Source organism: Dermacentor variabilis, chromosome 4 (genome assembly GCF_050947875.1).
Source record: "Dermacentor variabilis isolate Ectoservices chromosome 4, ASM5094787v1, whole genome shotgun sequence".
Classification (NCBI taxonomy): Eukaryota; Metazoa; Arthropoda; class Arachnida; order Ixodida; family Ixodidae; genus Dermacentor; species Dermacentor variabilis.
In genome coordinates, this window is record NC_134571.1 from 148,452,102 (window position 1) to 148,466,180 (window position 14,079).

The window sequence follows — 14,079 nt, forward strand, 5'->3', positions numbered from 1 at the left end:
TGTCTTACCAGTACTCACCTACGGGGCAGAAACCTGGAGGCTTACGAAAAGGGTTCTACTCAAATTGAGGACGACGCAACGAGCTATGGAAAGAAGAATGATAGGTGTAACGTTAAGGGATAAGAAAAGAGCAGATTGAGTGAGGGAACAAAGGCGAGTTAATGACATCTTAGTTGAAATCAAGAAAAAGAAATGGACATGGGCAGGACATGCAATGAGGAGGGAAGATAACCGATGGTCATTAAGGGTTACGGACTGGATCCCAAGGGAAGGGAAGCGTAGCAGGGGGCGGCAGAAAGTTAGATGGGTGGATGAGATTAAGAAGTTTGCAGGCATGACATGGCCACAATTAGTACATGACCGGGGTAGTTGGAGAAGTATGGGAGAGGCCTTTGCCCTGCAGTGGGCGTAACCAGGCTGATGATGATGATGATGATGATGATGATGATGATGATGATGAACCCTCGACCTTTGTTGGGAGTCGAACCAACCACCTGTGGTGTTAATTAAGGCTAATTCAATTAAGATCCACAAGCTTTAGTGGGAATCGAGCTCTCGACCTTTGGTAAATTAGGCCATCAATTTCTTAATAAGAAAGCGGGAAGCTGAGGCGAAGAAGAAGCGTCGACACGGCCTGTGGCTTTTATTAGGGCTAAGTTAAGGCAAAGTTAATTAAGGTAGAATTCATTAAGGCACTCGAACCCACGGCCTTTGATGGGAGTCTAAACCGCGACTATAGGTGTTAATTATGGCGTAGTTAACGAAGACACAGGCAACTAAGATATAGTTAATTAACGCACTTGTACCTACGACCTTTGTTGGCAGTCGAATCCACTTGGAGATGTGGGTGAACCAGCCACATCTCGAAGTTGGATTCCCATTGACATCGCGAAGGTTGAGAGTCGAACCCACTACTTTGGTGTTAATTCAGGCGAAGTGAATTAAGGCCCGGTTAACTAAGTTATAGTTAATAAGGTAATCGAACCCACGACCTGTGATTGGAGTTGAAACCGCGACTTTTGGTGCTAACTACAGTGAAGTTAATTAAGACACATTTAATTAAGGTAGAGTTCATTAAGGCACTCGAACCCATAACCTTTGGTGGGAGAAAATAAGTAATAGGAAGCAACAACGCATCTGAGCGAGTGTCAAGTAGTGTAAATGAATATCTCGTGAGAGGGCAGGCTTTCACCTTCACCCTTAATAATAATAATAATAATAATAATAATAATAATAATAATAATAATTGTTGCCATCTTACAATAATCGTACACCTGAAGGCAGGCCCGTCAAAGTCAAGGGAGTGGCTTGCGTCACATGGCCCAGCATGTCGGCAAACAAAGTCAAAATGGCAACATGTACAGAAATGAAAAGCTGGTGAAGTTTATCACAACAAAATGAAACATAAGATCAGCTGAAATCAGTGACAAAATAAATACAAGAAACAAGAAAAGAGAACATGTAGTATTATACATAGCTTACAGTGCCTTCAGCATTTTTTCCAAGTTTCGTTTCGAAGTTGCAGTAAATATAGGATCAGGTAAGTCATTGAATATTCTTGGGACATAAGCATACCTACTAGCTTTACCAAATCTTATGTTGCAGTGCGGTACTATAAAACACAATGTTTTTCGCAGTGCACGGGGAGCAATATATTCCCGTTTGAAATCAGGGTTCCAAAAAAGTCTTACCACAACCGTTTGAGTTAACAAAGTCTTAAACGACGGAAGACCCAGATGTATAAACAAGTTCACATTGTCGGCCGAGGAAGAGTTATAAGCAATGGACTTCAACCTATTTCTTAAAATTCTGTCAATTCGACAAAGCCATCGAGATGAGCAAAAACCCGAACAATGTAATGCCATAACTTAACACACTGTATGCTAAGGCGTGCATGATAGTGATTTTAACAGGCATCGGAACAATGGATTTAATGTTAAAAAGCAGCGATGAAACACTTCTGAGCCTGCCGCAAAGATATGTCATGTGATCATTCCATGAGAGGCCACTGTCAAAGAAAACAAGATATTTAATGGAGTTTACATATTCTACTCATGTATGGGGCAGAAACCTGGAGGCTTACGAAAAGGGTTCTGCTTAAATTGAGGACGACGCAACGAGCTATGGAAAGAAGAATGATGGGTGTAACGTTAAGGGATAAGAAAAGAGCAGATTGGGTGAGGGAACAAACGCGAGTTAATGACATCTTAGTTGAAATCAAGAAAAAGAAATGGGGCATGGGCAGGACATGTAATGAGGAGGGAATATAACCGATGGTCATTAAGAGTTACGGACTGGATTCCAAGGGAAGGGAAGCGTAGCAGGGGGTGGCAGAACGTTAGGTGGGCGGATGAGATTAAGAAGTTTGCAGGGACAACATGGCCATAAATAGTACATGACCGGGGTAGTTAGAGAAGTATGGGAGAGGCCTTTGCCCTGCAGTGGGCGTAACCAGGCTGATGACGATCATGACATATTCTGCAGGGGCACACTGACACGATTGGCAAGTACGACAGTGCAGAAACAAGGGTAAATTTGTAACCGTTGTTTTAAGTAGGTTTCTAAAACATAACATTTTTGTTTTTTCCTTGTTTATTGACAAAGTGTTGTTAGCAAACCAGGTCACTGCATCGTACACACTCTCTTGAAGTAAAGCAACTGCTTTTAAGTAACAGATTTGTTTAGTTGACATATTCTGCAGGGGCACACTGACACGATTGGCAAGTACGACAGTGCAGAAACAAGGGTAAATTTGTAACCGTTGTTTTAAGTAGGTTTCTAAAACATAACATTTTTGTTTTTTCCTTGTTTATTGACAAAGTGTTGTTAGCAAACCAGGTCACTGCATCGTACACACTCTCTTGAAGTAAAGCAACTGCTTTTAAGTAACAGATTTGTTTAGTTAAAAGGACAGAGTCATCTGCATACTGAAATATCATACACTTCGATACAGCTGAAGAAAAATCATTTATAAATATGTTAAAAAGAAGATGAGACAAAATAGAGCTCTGAGGCACTCCAGCTTTCAAAGGTAGCTTGTTATTGATGAATAACTCGTTGTCTAAAGATATCACCTGCGAGCGGCCGAACAAATAGTTCTTTAGGAACTGGTAAAATGGTCCCCTGAAACCGAGCAGGTATAGTTCTTCAGGTAGGAGTTCGTGGTTTACAGTATTGAATGCTTTATAAGTATCGAAATAGGTCGGTAACTGTCCACAATACCGTTCTTGCCTCCTTTAAATAATTGAGATACAATTGCCGTTTTTAATTCCGCCGACATCGTAGCTGTCTCGAGGAATACATTAAGTATGACAAGAGGAATACGCGATAGTGCGTTGAAGTTTCGTTGGAGCAAAGATGCTGATATGCCGTCTATAACAGCTGGCTTATGTCGCCTAAAACCCAGCAACTATTCTTGCGAGTGCGTCGAATGTTATTGTCGGTAAGAACGCGGAAGCCGATGTGATTTTTTCTTTTCAGAGCGGCCAGCTCGCACCGTTGAAGTTGCTCCCGAAACGCGCGCGAAATGTTGATTGAACATTGTGGCTGTCTGTGCAAGATCGCATGGGAAAGCGTCGGCTAACTCTGAATTGGTAGTGTCTTTACCGCGTAGGTGGTTTATCAGTGAGCACGTCTTCGCCGAGTTTCGAACAGATAATTGAAACTGACATTGAAAGCAGCGTCGTTTAACGCATCGTATAAGGGCGACGACTTTATTCCTTGCAATTCTGTAGCTAGCGCGAAGCTCAGCATTGCTTGAAGTTCTTTTAAGCCGTTTCCACTGCAAATCTCGGTAGGCGATTGCATTCATGATATCCACGGTAAGCCAGTTATGATTTCTTCTCCGTTTAGTTAGAACGATTCGAGTGCAAGCTTCTTGAAAGCTGCGTACTTGCGAACAAAATTGCTCATAAATTAACATTGGCACTCCGGAAACAATCAGTGAAGACCAGTCGAACCTGCCAATGATTTAATCCAATTTGCGTTGATCAACAAAGGCAACGCGCGTTCGCCTATCGGAGCTATTTACTTTCTAACGTTGAGGTGTGTTAAAAAGTCGCCTAAAGCTAAAACGCTCCTTAATAACGCTCCTCACTCCTTAATAATAATAATAATAATAATAATAATAATAATAATAATAATAATAATAATAATAATAATAATAATAATAATAATAATAATAATAATAATAATAATAATAATAATAATAATAATAATAATAATAATAATAATCATAATAATAATAATTTTATGTCCACTGCAGAAAAAAATCCTCTCCCTGCGATCTCCAATAACCCCTGCCTGTCGCTGATTCCAATTTCCACCTGCACATTTCCTAATTTCATCACTCCAACTAGTTTTCTGCAGTCTTCGACTATGTTTCCCTTCTCTGGGCACTCATTCTTTGACTCTAATCGTTCATCCTTTATCCACCCTACGTACTACATGGCCTACCCAGCTCCATTTTTTCCTCTTAATGACAACTAGAATATCGGCTATCCCCGTTTTCTCTCCGGTCCCACACCACTCTTCCCGTCTCTTAACGTTACTCCTAACATTTTTCGTTCCATCGCTCTTTGTGCAGTCCTTAACTTGTTCTGAAGCTTCATTGTTAACCTCCAAGTTTCTGCCCATATGTTAGCACCCTTAGAACGCAATGATTGTACACTTTTCGTTTAACTGACAGTGGTAAGCTCCCAGTCAGAATTTGGCAATGCCTGCCGTATGCACTCTTACCCATTTTTATTCTTCTGTAAATTTACTTCTTATGACGAGGCCCTCCTGTGAGTAATTGACCTAGATACAGATACTCCTGTACATACTTTATAGACGCTGACTGAATTTTCCTTCTCTTGATAAGCTGTTGAACATTGTCTTCTGCATATTAATATTCAATACCACTTCTACACTTTCTCGGTTAACGCCCCCGACCATTCGTTGTAATTCGCCCCCAGTATTGCTGAACAGGACAATGGCACCTGCAAACAGAAGTTTGCTGAGATATTCGCCACTGATCCTCACTCCTAAGCCTTCCCAGTCTAATGGCTTGAATACTTCTAAGCATAAGCATGCAGTAAATAGCATAGGAGAGAGTGTGTCTCCTTGCCTGAACCCTTTCTTGATAGGTAACTTTCTACTTTTCTTGTGGAGAACCAAGATACCCGTGGAATCTTTGTAGCTATTTTCTAAGATATTTACGCATGCCTTCTGTACTCGTTGATTACGTAATGACTCTATGACTGCTGATATCTCTACTGAATCAAATGCCTTTTCACAATCTATGAAAGCCAAAGAGAGAGATTGATTCTACTCCGAAGATTTCTCGATAACCTGATTGATGACATGCACATGATCCATCGTAAAATATCCCTTCCTGAAGCCAGCCTGGGGGGGGGGGGTGTATTCTGTAGGAGTCCACCTAGTGGACTGTTCATTCCGGCTGCTGCTGATTGGATGCAGCTGTACGAGAGAGGAGGAGACGTGTGACCCTAGCCAATCAACAGCGGCCGAAATGGACAGTCCACTAGGGGGACTGTTACACAATACCGCCCCTGTTCTCATGGTTGACTGAATTCAAGTGTTGCTCTGATTCTATTGGAAATTATTTTGGTAAATATTTTATACAATAGTGAAAACAAGTTAATGGGCCTATAATTCTTCAATTCTTTGACGTCTTCCTTCTTATGGATTTGTATAATGCTGTCATTCTCCCAGTTTTCTGGTGCACTTGAAGTCATGAGTAATTGCATATAAAGGGCCACAAGCTTTTCAAGAATGATGTCTCCTCCATCTTTGATTAAATTGACTGTCTTCTTCTGCAGCTTCTCCCCGGGTCATGTCTTACAAGGCCCTTCGAACTTCATAGATGTACCCTGTTCATCACTACTTCGAATGAAGGTAGCGTGGCTGCTCTGGGTACTGCACAAGTCAGTGTACTGCTTTTACTATATGATCGAAATTGATATTACCCCTGCTTACCTTTCAGTGCATACGCCTTGCCTTGTCCTATGTCTCTTTAGTCAGTTATGTCATCCTCTTTAGCTTTTGCTAATGTGACTGTCAACTTTTTGAGCCGATCTTTCGAAGGACCTCAATTTCCCGGTTACTAAAAACGAGAAACTATCTCTTGTTACATCGTCGGGCAGCTTCGACTTTGCGAGGCCAAGACAGAAACCGTTGAGGCTCTGAAAGTACTTGAAGTGTGTATGGTCGCAAGCCCGCCGCTCAGCAGCAGCCTTGTAGCTTCTGTGCGAGAGGAAATTTGAGATTGCGGACGACTTAATTTAAGCCCGACACATGGAAGCCATATGAAAAAAGTGTTTTACTTGGTTCTGGCGTGTACTGGAAGGTAGCCACTGTAAAGATTGATCATTTTACCAGCGATCTAACAGCTGCGGAAACCAAGTTCGGATGGACCGTTCAGGGAACCGTGGAACTCAAAAGAAGTTCAACACCTGCGAGCGCACTTGTCGTGACTTGTAGAAGGACTTCTCTTCATGACTGCGATCCTTCTACGATTTGGCGTCTCGAAGTCATTGGACTTGACCCATCTAAAGCGGAAAATGGCAAGGCTCATCCAAAACTTGAGATATTTGAAGAGAGCATCCCGGAATTTGAGGGCGTCACCAGGTACCACCGATGATACAAGCTCTATGTAAATCTTGAGGCAGCGATCATCGAAGGGTAGCCGAGCGCCGTCTGCAAACACAATTCAATAGGTTTCTACAACAGCCCGAACTCCTGAAACAGTATGGCACGGCAATCAGAGCTTAGATTAACAAAGAGCATGCAGAGCGAGTTGAAGAAAAGCGGCCAAAAGAAAAGGTGTATTATATGCCCCATCATGAAGTTAGTTGTCCACCGAGATACTGTCAGGAAAAAAATTCGCGTTGCGTTTGGCGCTTCCTCGCACACATTTGGTCGTCATTGCAGGAACGATGTCTTGTTCAAGGGTATAAAGCTCGGCGTTGACATTGTGCAGCTGCTCCTCGTCTTCCGGTGTCACCCAGTCGTCATAATCGCGGATATCAAAAAGGCACACGTACAGGTGCTTATTCGTCCGGGTGACCACGACGTGCTGCGATTCCTCTGGACTGACAGGTTGCGCTCAGATACTGAGTCATCTCCACCTGTGGTGACATGGAGGATGACGCGAGTCACATTCGGAGCTCCATCAAGTCCTTTTCTGCCAGCAGCCGCCATTCGCCATCAACTTGCGGTTTGTAGAGAGCAATATACGGAGGCTGTTGCTTTGCTGGAAAACGTCTTTTATGTCCATTATTTCATCGTGGGACTTCCGAATGTGGATAAAGACGCGCCAGTGTACAGCGAAACGCGCCAAATATTCTCCGAAGCAAGCAGGGAACTGAGCGAGTGGGCCTCCAATTCAGATGCTATGCGGAAACGACTCCTGTGCGACAAAGTTGATATTGAAGACGAAGCCGGAGAGAATCCTGTCATCAAGTTCCTAGGCATACCCTGGGAACGTGAAGGCGACTAAATTATCCTCATTGTACGCCACGCGTCGGACAGCGAACACGCCTTCTACCAAGAGCATAGTGCTTCAGACGTTAGCAAGTATCTAGCACCATTTATGCTATGAACAAAACTGCTTTTTCAAGACTCGTGGAAGAGGAAATGCGCATGGGACGTCGCTCTTCAGCAAGAAAAACAAACAAGCTGGAACAGTCGCGTACTGAATTGGCCAGCATGAACCCCTGTGGTGTGAAACGTTACGTCGTCCTGTGAGCAAATGATGCAGGCTTTTCAATCGAGCTTCACGCATTTTCCGACGCAGGCAGCCGAGCTTACGGAGCCTTTATTGCGTAGGTGTGTGCTCAACAAACGGCATCTACAAGACACAGCGCCCGATAAGCAAGAGCCATGTCGCACCACTAAAGCATTTCGCTTCCTGGTCTGGAGCTATTTGCCTGCGTCATCGGCACGAGATTCTGTGGATACATCAAGACAGTGACATTGCTGGGCTCTGTTACAGTTCACTTTTGGACTGACTCACTCGTCGCCTTGCATTCCATTTGGAGTAGGCCGGCAAAAAAGAGAGTTGCTCGTATGTCGTCGAGTCTCCAAGTTTCACGGCCTGACATCGCCGATCCAATGGCATCATTGTACCGGAAAAGACAATCCAGGTTACTTGGTAACACGAGGATTGTAATCCCCTTGTCTTTCTGCGTCAACTTTATGGTGGCACGGTTCAGCCTGATTCATGATCCGCAACGACCCATTCCTATTGATTATATTGAATTGCCAGAACAATTTGAACACTTCGTAAAAATGACAGATGGAATATCAGTAAGTCCTCCTGCAGCTTTTGTTTCTAACACTACAGTACCTGTTAACAGGTACAGTACCCTGAAGAAACTTAACAGTTACTGGTTGGATGTACCATTTGACTAGAAACGCTTTGTCAAAACAATCTTCGACTGCTGAACTATTAGCCACAGCAGAGCTTTGCAAGACAGAATGCTACTGGTTGCAAAACGTCCAAGAAGAGATGTTCACCGAAGAAGTGAAAGCGCTGCGCGTAGGGAAGCGGCCGCCATTAACAACCCCACTTCCTCGACTATATCCTTTCCTGAACGCAAGTGGTTTACTTCATGTGGGCGGTCGTCCGCAGCAGCTCGCAGCCTCCTTGGACGTCAGACACCCAGTCCTGCTACCAGCGAGACACGGTTTCGCCCTTCTCACTGTTTTAGCTGCTCATGAGTGCGTACTCCGTAGCGGAGTCGAGACCCCGCTTTGGAGCTTCGAGAGAGGTTTTAGTAAAAATACGGCAGACCATTAAAAGAAGGTTAAGCTGTAGTTTATCTTGCAAACACCGTAAGCCTATTGCCGAGAAAGCATTGCTTGCTCCATAGCCATGATACAGAATCACCGGAGAAAGTCCGTTCTCTGTCGTTGGTCTGCATTACTGGGGAGCCCTTTTCATGCATGAAACGGCTGCTACTAGCAGAAGGTCATAAATCCTGATATTCTGGTGTGGCGTCACTTGCGCCATCCATTTATAGCGAACAATCACCACACTTCTGGTCTTGCGTCGTATTGTCTCGTGGCGTGGAATCCCTGACGACACCATATGCTAAGATAACGCCCTGTCTTCTCACAGCTGTGCGCGAGTGTTTACGACCATTCTGTCGATTCTCTAGGAATACACTGTTGATGTCAAGATCAAATGGCAGTTCACTGCCGATAAAGCTCCCTGATGGGGATGTTTGTGGAAGCGCCTCATCAGATCAACAAAGAACGCAGTGGGGCGTTCAGTTGGGCACTGCACTCTCATCGCCGGGCCCTCTACCATTTTCTGCGTAGTTGAAGCGTCCATAAACAGCGGAACTCTTACTTATGTCTACAGCAATCCGGATGAACGGCAACGGCTGATTCACTCACACTGTTTATTCGGAAGGCGCGCCACATGCCTTCCGCAAAAAATACGGCATTTCTGATGGCACCTCATCGACACGAGCAGACCTGCTCCGCCACGGGCGCTATCGTGAGCGCCTCACAGCGGAGCTATAGATCCTATGGAAGCGTTCGTACGTGCTCTTACTTTGGTCCGCGCACAGCAGATCTGTTCGTGAACTACTTCGGTTACGCGAAGGTGACACGGTACTTATGCTTGACGGCAGCGCGCATCCGCTAGTATGGAAGCTGGGCAGAATTCTGTCAGTACCTCCAAGAAAGGACGGTATTGCATGCGTTTCCACACTTCGACTAGCTTCTGGACAGATGATCAAACGACCCGTTCAGAATGCGTACGTCCTCGAAGCAAGCTACCAAGAACCAGCTGCCCAGTGATCACCTTGGCCCCTTGGATATATGTTGGAAATCATTGCCGACACGAGCCGATGGGGGAATAAAAGAGAAGGAAGACGAAGGACGGCACGAACAATAGAACAAAAAGATGCGAGTGGTTCGGCTAGGGCTCGGGTCATTATTACATGAAAGGCATTAAAGAGGTTCACTGAAGAACAGCGCAGACCGAGCAGCACCTACCCAGTGCCCCAAGTCGGCATCAAAGTGTTTCTTCAAACAGTGGTACCTACCCAGTCCCGCACCTTATAGTGACTCATGTCGGCGTGAGTGTTCCGTTGAAGAGCGTCCGCGTACGTACGTATTCCCACACATCCAGTGGCAGATAGATAGATAGATAGATAGATAGATAGATAGATAGATAGATAGATAGATAGATAGATAGATAGATAGATAGATAGATAGATAGATAGATAGATAGATAGATAGATAGATAGATAGATAGATAGATAGATGCCAGAAAGTGTGTGAAGTACCTGAGCGATGCTAACGCATTAAAGTTATCCTATGCTTCCCTTTGCTTCATTATCTGTTGGCCTCATACCTTTGTGACCAACTGCCATACATATTCTTTCTTCACAGAACGAATGAACCTTGAAGAGGTAAGCACCACATAAGCGTTAATAAAGAGAGGTCAGAAGAAATGTCGTACCAGCGCCCGAGCCGGTCGGCCATTTGTCCCACGAACGGCATTGCTACAAGGCCTCCGAGATTGTTGTAGACGACTGCGACAAGCAGCTGTTTCCTGCGGTCACACACGAGGTTCCACTCGTTCGTCATGGTCTTCACACCGGGCGCCAGGTCAAAGTCCCAGGAAGTACATTCTCGCTCCTCCCGCGAGATGGACGGATCGGCAACCGCAGATTTGGTGGTCTGAACCAAGGTCACCATGCTGTAGACGGTGCACTGGCTTAAGCGGCCGTCGCTGCGCACGGGGATGGCTGCGTTTCTCCAAATGACGTCACTCAGGTTTCCCGCTTCTGGAGGTTTGCGGCACCAGTGGTCCACAGAGGGCGCCAGCAGTGGCATCGCCAGCCAGTGGAACGTGAGTACGCCTAGTGACACCAGGGCGCAAGTCTGCAGGCCCGCCCTGGTCAAGGCGCTCGGCACGATCCCCGCGTCGGGTGTCGATTGTTCGCGGGTGATAGCGTTGACACGTGACGCCAACGACCGCCGCCTGTAGTGTGTCGCTGAAGCGCGCGCTCGGCCACGGACGGGCGATGTTCGGGGCGACATCTTGGTGTCGGGTAGTAGCGTTGTTAAGGAAGTCCTGCCGAAGGTGACCGTAGTCAGGGCACCGCGACTTTGGCTCCGCCTCATATTGGGAGGTGTCTTTCGCTCGCTTGGGCTCCTGTCCGCTGAGGAGATCGTGAGTGCCTCGGGCATCACTGGCAGCTTGCGCATGCCTGGCGAGGTTGACCTCGGGGTACGAGGCCCTGGAACATTCCTGCGAGATTTGTGCCCCGGTGCCTCCGGTTCGCTTTGCGGACTCATTGCAGCGCTTTTGTAGGCGGTCAGGCTTGGCTGAACGGTATTGAAGGCGGACGGGCGCTCGGTTGGCGGCGACGGTGACGTAACGCTGACGCGGCGTGCAACGTCTTCTTCCTGAGTCAAGCTTTCCTCGGGTCTTCTGGACAGTGTCTCTTCGGTGGCAAGCGTGGCGGTATCGGCGATAATCGAGCAAGCCATGGTGTTCGAGGCCAGGGAAACACAACGGCGTCGCTTCTTTGGTGTTGCAGGCTTGCTTTTCTTTTTTCTGTTGGCGAAGAAAGGTGCGAATCAGCAGTCGCAAGATAGCTAGCAGCATGAAGTTACATATTGTTGAATCGCTCATCAAGAACGCTGCCAGAATGCCTGTAACAGTGCGCTTTTCCAATTTTGAAGAGATTCTTTTGTGCTGTCCGCATTTTAGGAGCTCTAACCCTAAGCGCTAACCTTTCTTGAAGACGAGCACAAGACGCTCGAGCCTGTACGTTCGAGAGTAGCACATGAAAGAAATCTTACACCCCAAGGTACGACCCTAGTCGAGTGTGCATTAAAAATTCGAGATCGCATTTGCGTAGCAGAGCACTGACAGAAAACTGGGTCTTGCCAGCTCTTCATGTTGAGGCGAGGTGGGTGGCGCGTTTGGAAACACAAGAAGACGCGCTCATTTGGTACGTCAGACATAGTTTAGGTATATGTGCTTGGAGTTGAAGGCGCGCCCTAGCATCATTGCTCAAGAGCTTAAAAATCTGCCAACAATTAAGATAAACAAAATCATTTGGTTCATTGACTACACGACCCCGTACAGCGGTATCGGTCGCTGATATCTTACTTGCGTCGACGCCGAGTTATAGGAGCAGGAATCGAGGGCTGCTGCAGAGTGGTATTGGAACCCTCGGCGGTAACCACTGTCGTTGGACTACCCGTGCCATGCTTTTCCGTCGTCCCCGTCACGGCGTCCTTCTTCATGAGGTTCAGAGGGCGATCTCGGAGCTCTAGGGAGAAACCGGCTGCCTTGGACCGCTGCACTTCTTCTTCTGTCCTCTCCGCGTGCTGAACGTGCCTTCATGAGGGCAGAGAGATGATGATTCGAGTAAGCTAATTAGCGCTATTTCTCATTTCTTCCGTCACCCTTCGTGTACCCGCTTCAATGCGCATTTAAAATTAGCTTGAGTTTTTAAGATTTAATAACATGTAGCGTTATATTAAGATACTTTACAGATTTGGTCAACGTATTAAGGAACATGGACGCTTGCTGGCATCCGTTACAGTTAGCCGTTTACATTGTAATGACAAACGAGTGAAGGGCGCCGGGAAGAGCCCAGCAGATGTAGGCCGACTAATTGAAACGGCGCTTCTATGGCTGAATAGTGATGAACACTTCGGACGTTGATGCCATGGAATCACCTATGAACGAGTTTTCCGTTTTCCACTGGCCCTATGAAGCGCTGTGCTTCACAGAGGACGCATACCCGAGCATCGCGGCATTCAGTAACCATATGCACTATCTTGCGAGCAAGGTGTCCATACGTTACAACATAGTATTTCTCTCCTGCGCGCGCATTGAGCGAATTTTCCGTGCCGCTGCCAGATATCTTCACAAGAAAACGAAGGAGGATTACCGAATAAAATTTTGAAAAGCAGTTCTTTGCGAAGATAAACAACGCGGGAAAGACTGCAGAGGACGCATCGAAAGAGCCAAATCAGCTCAATATATCTGTATTCCTGCAAGGTTAATGACGGCATATATAAATACTCGGAAAAATGTGTATTTTCTATCTAAATATGTAAAATACATCGACAATAGGCTTCGTTAACGAAAAGAAAAAAGAGTATGCGTTGCTTAAACTTGAGCAATAAGAGGGACAGACACACCAGGCAGAAAAGTAGAAGTGGGCTTCACCCCAAGCCACCTATGGCTTTGTTTGGAATTTGTACAGACAGCTCTCGTCATACGTGAACTATAGGTGCACATTTCATTTGCTTTACGACACTTGTGTCTCTTTTCCATGACCGTGCTTGTTGTTTCCTCAAGATCTGCTTACAAAAGAAAGCGAGTCACGTGCTAAACTTTTTCCTGTGTTGGCCATTTGCTGGCTCGAAACCAACAAATGACGCTTGCTGGCTATCATGTAGTGTTGGCCGGGTGGATGGATGGATGCAAAACTTTAATGAAAGTCCTGAGGCACGCGACTCAGCGCGCTGCGGCCCGTTCCCACGTTGGGACAGTCAGGCCATGCCCGACCGCCACACCGTGGACCCTCAGGACCGCCCATAAAAACACTTAGCTAAACACTTAATAACAAAAACTCGGCAAGAAACAAGCTTCTTTTTTCTGGTATATTATCTGCAGGCAGCACTTGCCAATTAAGGGTTAATAATGCAGAGGTGAAAGTAATATTAACCTAAGCAATTACTTCTTAGTAATTGCTGAATTACGCTTGTAGAACAGTAACTGGTGATGGTAAATAATTACGTTTTTGAAAGAAGTAATTGTATTTCTAATCGGTACATTTCTTTCTATAACGTGTACAAGTCTGCGTGTCTCCCAATTAAATCGCGAAAGAGTGAGGCAAACACCTCCAAGGGCGTGACAACGTATTGGAGAAAAGCGGGAGAAGAGGGTCACATGATTTGTCAGTGCCAGAGATGGTTCTTCGTGTCAAGGCCGCCATTGGAATATGAACCTGGCAACGTTTAACGCTAGAACGTTATCTAGTGAGGCGAGTCTAGCAGTGCTATTGGAGGAAAGGCGACGCGTTTAGA